General features: G+C 42.1%; 1 non-coding gene across 1 annotated transcript; it reads right to left on the bottom strand.

Annotated features, from left to right (window-relative positions):
- Window positions 1-430: 430 nt before the first annotated feature.
- LOC148562610 (small nucleolar RNA R71) lies at window positions 431-538 on the bottom strand. The gene has a single exon (XR_015887403.1). It is a non-coding gene; the product is annotated as a small nucleolar RNA R71 (small nucleolar RNA).
- Window positions 539-5,891: the final 5,353 nt, after the last annotated feature.

Raw genomic sequence — 5,891 nt, 5'->3', positions numbered from 1 at the left:
TAACCTTTCAGAAATTTTCGAACAGGCAGAGGAGATGGCAGCCGAAAATAATAATAATGTAAGGAAGATGCTTGGTGACTTTACTGCACCTAATTCCAATTTACATGGAAGAAGCATCTCCATTCCTGCCATTGGAGCAAACAACTTTGAGCTGAAACCTCAATTAGTTTCTCTGATGCAGCAGAACTGCAAGTTTCATGGACTTCCATCCGAAGATCCTTTTCAGTTCTTAACTGAATTCTTGCAGATATGTGATACTGTTAAGACTAATGGAGTAGATCCTGAAGTCTACAGGCTCATGCTTTTCCCTTTTGCTATAAGAGACAGAGCTAGATTATGGTTGGATTCTCAACCCAAAGACAGCCTGAACTCTTGGGATAAGCTGGTCACGGCTTTCTTAGCCAAGTACTTTCCTCCTCAAAAGCTGAGCAAGCTTAGAGCTGATGTTCAAACCTTCAGACAGAAAGAAGGTGAATCCCTCTATGAAGCTTGGGAAAGATACAAACAGTTGACCAAAAAGTGTCCTTCTGACATGCTTTCAGAATGGACCATCCTGGATATATTCTATGATGGTTTATCTGAGCTATCAAAGATGTCATTGGATACCTCTGCAGGTGGATCCATTCACCTAAAGAAAATGCCTGCAGAAGCTCAAGAACTCATTGACATGGTTGCTAATAACCAGTTCATGTACACTTCTGAAAGGAATCCTGTGAGTAATGGGACGCCTATGAAGAAGGGAGTTCTTGAAGTTGATACTCTGAATGCCATATTGGCTCAGAACAAAATATTGACTCAGCAAGTCAATATGATTTCTCAGAGTCTGCATGGAATGCAAGCTGCATCCAACAGTACTCAAGAGGCATCTTCTGAAGAAGAAGCCTATGATCCTGAGAACCCTGCAATAGCAGAGGTAAATTACTTAGGTGAACCTTATGGAAACACCTATAACTCAACATGGAGAAATCATCCAAATTTCTCATGGAAGGATCAAAAGCCCCAACAAGGCTTTAATAATGGTGGAAGAAACAGGTTTAGCAATAGCAAGCCTTTTCCATCATCAACTCAGCAACAGACAGAGAACTCTGAACAAAATGCTTCTAATTTGGCAAATCTAGTCTCTGATCTATCTAAGGCCACTGTAAGTTTCATGAATGAAACAAGGTCTTCCATTAGAAATCTGGAAGCACAAGTGGGCCAGCTGAGTAAAAGGATCACTGAAATCCCTCCTAGTACTCTCCCAAGCAATACAGAAGAGAACCCAAAAGGAGAGTGCAAGGCCAATGACATAAGCGCCATGGCCGAACCTGTGAGGAGAGGAGAGGACGTGAATCCTAAGGAGGAAGACCTCCTGGGACGTCCAGTGATCAATAAGGAGCTTCCCTCTGAGGAACCAAAGGACTCTGAGGCTCATCTAGAGACCATAGAGATTCCATTGAACCTCCTGATGCCCTTCATGAGCTCTGATGAGTATTCCTCTTCTGAAGAGAATGAGGATGTCACTGAAGAGCAAACTGCCAAGTTTCTTGGTGCAATCATGAAGCTGAATGCCAAATTGTTTGGCATTGATGCTTGGGAAGTTGAACCTCCCTTGTTCATCAATGAACTAAGTGATCTGGATCAACTGACATTGCCTCAGAAGAGACAGGATCCTGGAAAGTTCATAATACCCTGTACCATAGGCACCATGATCTTTAAGGCTCTGTGTGACCTTGGTTCAGGAATAAACCTCATGCCCCTCTCTGTAATAGAGAAACTGGGAATCTATGGGGTGCAAGCTGCTAAAATCTCACTAGAGATGGCAGACAGCTCAAGAAGACAGGCTTATGGACAAGTAGAAGATGTATTAGTAAAGGTTGAGGGCCTTTACGTACCTACTGATTTCATAGTCCTGGATACTGGAAAGGAAGAGGATGAATCCATCATCCTAGGAAGACCTTTCCTGGCCACAGCAAGAGCTGTGATTGATGTTGACAGAGGTGAAATAGTCCTTCAATGGAATGAGAACTCCCTTGTATTCAAAACTCAAGGATCTCCCTCTGCAACCATGGAGAGGAAGCTTGAAAAGCTTCTCTCAAAGCAGAGTTAACCAGAGCCCCCACAGTCAAACTCTAAGTTTGGTGTTGGGAGGCCACAACCAAACTCTAAGTTTGGTGTTGAACTCCCATATCCAAACTCTAAGTTTGGTGTTGGAGAGTCTCAACAAAGCTCTGCACATCTATGAGGCTCCATGAGAGCCCACTGTCAAGCTATTGACATTAAAGAAGCGCTTGTTGGGAGGCAACCCAATGTTTATCTAATTCTTATTTTTATGTTTTCTTAGGTTAATGATCATGTGGAGTCACAAAATAAATAGAAAAATTGAAAACGGAATCAAAAACAGCAGAAGAAAAATCACACCCTGGAGGAGCATCTGTCTGGCGTTCAGCGCCAGAACAGAGCATGGTTCTGGCGCCGAACGCCCAAAATGGGCAGCTTCTGGGCGCTGAACGCCAGAACAGGCATGGTTCTGGCGTTCAACGCCAGAAATGGCACACAAATGGGCGTTGAACGCCCAAAATGGCCACCAACCTGGCGCTGAACGCCCAGAGTTGGGTACAAAGGCATTTTTACATGCCTAATGGGTGCAGGGATGTAAATCCTTGAACACCTCAGGATCTGTGGACCCCACAGGATCCACTCAGGATCTGTGGACCCCACAGGATCCCCACCTACCTCCACTCACTTCTTCTCACCACTCTCTTTCACACAACCCCATAAACACTCTTCCCCAAAAACCCTTCACCAATCACCTCAAACTCTCTTCCCCATCATCTCTTCACCACTCACATCCATCCACTCTTCCCCATAAACCTACCTCATAAACTCCACCTACCTTCAAAATTCAAAACCAATTTTCCACCCAAACCCACCCATATGGCCGAACCTTAACCCCCCCTCCCTTCCCTATATAAAGACCTCCATTCTTCACCAATTCACACAACACAACCCCTCTATACCCTTCTTGGCCAAACCACATCACCCTCTCCCTCTCCTCCATTTCTTCTTCTTCTTCATCTATTTTTTTTTGTTTATTGCTCGAGGGCGAGCAATATTCTAAGTTTGGTGTGGTAAAAGCATAAGCTTTTTGTTTTTCCATTACCATTGATGGCATCTAAGACCGGAGAATCCTCTAGAAGAGGGAAAGGGAAGACAAAAGCTTCCACATCCGAGTCATGGGAGATGGAAAGATTCATCTCCAAAGCCCATCAAGACCACTTCTATGATGTTGTGGCCAAGAAGAAGGTGATCCCTGAGGTCCCTTTTAAACTCAAAAGAAATGAGTATCCAGAGATCCGACATGAAATTCAAAGAAGAGGTTGGGAAGTTCTAACAAATCCCATCCAACAAGTCGGCATCTTAATGGTTCAAGAGTTCTATGCCAATGCATGGATCACCAAGAACCATGATCAAAGTAAGAACCCGGATCCAAAGAACTATGTTACAATGGTTCGGGGGAAATACTTAGATTTTAGTCCGGAGAATGTGAGGTTGGCGTTCAACTTGCCATACATGGAAGAGAACGCACGCCCCTACACAAGGAGAGTCAACTTTGATCAAAGGTTGGACCAAGTCCTTATGGACATATGTGTAAAAGGAGCTCAATGGAAGATTGACTCCAAAGGCAAGCCGGTTCAACTAAAAAGATTGGACCTCAAGCCTATAGCTAGAGGATGGTTGGAGTTTATTCAATGCTTAATCATTCCCACTAGCAACCGGTCTGAAGTTACTATAGACCGGGCCATCATGATCCATAGCATCATGATTGGAGAAGAGGTGGAAGTTCATGAGATTATACCTCAAGAACTCTACAAGGTGGCTGACAAGTCCTCCACCATGGCAAGGTTAGCCTTTCCTCACCTCATTTTCCACCTATGCAATTCAGCTAGAATTGACATAGAGGGAGATATCCTCATTAAAGAGGAAAAGCCCATCACTAAGAAAAAGATGGAGCAAGCAAGAGAGCCCAGTTATGGAGCTCAAGAGGCGCAAGAAGCTCATCACCATGAGATTCCGGAAATGCCTCAAATGCACTTTCCTCCACAAAACTATTGGGAGCATATCAACACCTCCCTAGAAGAATTGAGTTCCAATATGGGACAACTAAGGGTGGAACATCAAGAGCACTCCATCATGCTGCATGAAATAAGAGAAGATCAAAAAGCAATGAGGGAGGAGCAACAAAGACAAGGAAGAGACATAGAAGAGCTCAAGGACATCATTGGTTCCTCAAGAAGGAAACGCCACCATCACTAAGGTGGATTCATTCCTTGTTCTTCTTACTTCTGTTTTTCGTTTTCTATGTGCTTATCTATGTTTGTGTCCCCATTACATGATCATTAGTAGTTAGTAACTTTGTCCTAAAGTTATGAATGTCCTATGAATCCATCACCTCTCTTAAATAAAAACTGTTTTAATTCAAAAGAACAAGAAGTACATGAGTTTCGAATTTATCCTTGAACTTAACTTAATTATATTGATGTGGTGACAATGCTTCCTGTTTTCTGAATGTATGCTTGAACAGTGCATATGTCTTTTGAAGTTGTTGTTTAGGAATGTTAAATATGTTGGCTCTTGAAAGAATGATGACTAGGAGACATGTTATTTGATAATCTGAAAAATCATAAAAATGATTCTTGAAGCAAGAAAAAGCAGCAAAAAAAAAAACAAAGCTTGCAGAAAAAAAAAAGAGAGAGAAAAAAATAGGCGAAGAAAAAAAAATATATAGAAAGAAAAAAGAAAAAGCAAGTAGCAAAAGCCAATAACCCTTAAAACCAAAAGGCAAGGGCAAATAAAAAGGATCCCAAGGCTTTGAGCATCAGTGGATAGGAGGGCCGAAAGGAATAAAATCCTGGTCTAAGCGGCTAAACCAAGCTGTCCCTAACCATGTGCTTGTGGCGTGTAGGTGTCAAGTGAAAACTTGAGACTGAGCGGTTAAAGTCAAGGTCCAAAGCAAAAACAAAGAGTGTGCTTAAGAACCCTGGACACCTCTAATTGGGGACTTTAGCAAAGCTGAGTCACAATCTGAAAAGGTTCACCCAATTATGTGTCTATGGCATTTATGTATCCGGTGGTAATACTGGAAAACAAAGTGCTTAGGGCCACGGCCAAGACTCATAAAGAAGCTGTGTTCAAGAATCATCATACTGAACTAGGAGAATCAATAACACTATCTGAACTCTGAGTTCCTATAGATGCCAATCATTCTGAACCTCAATGGATAAAGTGAGATGCCAAAACTATTCAAGAGGCAAAAAACTATAAGTCCCGCTCATATGATTGGAGCTATGTTTCATTGATAGTTTGGAATTTATAGTATATTCTCTTCTTTTTATCCTATTTGATTTTCAGTTGCTTGGGGACAAGCAACAATTTAAGTTTGGTGTTGTGATGAGCGGATAATTTATACGCTTTTTGACATTGTTTTTAGTATGTTTTTAGTAGGATCTAGTTACTTTTAGGGATGTTTTCATTATTTTTTATGTTAAATTCACATTTCTGGACTTTACTATGAGTTTGTGTGTTTTTCTGTGATTTCAGGTATTTTCTGGCTGAAATTGAGGGACTTGAGCAAAAATCAGATTCAGAGGTTGAAAAAGGACTGCTGATGCTGTTGGATTCTGACCTCCCTGCACTCAAAGTGGATTTTCTGGAGCTACAGAACTCGAAATGGTGCGCTTCCAATTGCGTTGAAAAGTACACATCCAAGGATTTCCAGCAATATATAATAGTCCATACTTTGGCCAAGAATTGACGACGTAAACTGGCGTTCAACGCTAGCCTTCTGCCCAAATCTGGAGTCCAGCGCCAGAAAAGGATCCAAAACCAGAGTTGAACGCCCAAACTGGCAT

Source organism: Arachis ipaensis, chromosome B6, assembly GCF_059453495.1.
Source record: "Arachis ipaensis isolate K30076 ecotype BB chromosome B6, ASM5945349v1, whole genome shotgun sequence".
Classification (NCBI taxonomy): Eukaryota; Viridiplantae; Streptophyta; class Magnoliopsida; order Fabales; family Fabaceae; genus Arachis; species Arachis ipaensis.
This window is presented reverse-complemented; position numbering and strand designations above follow the sequence as displayed.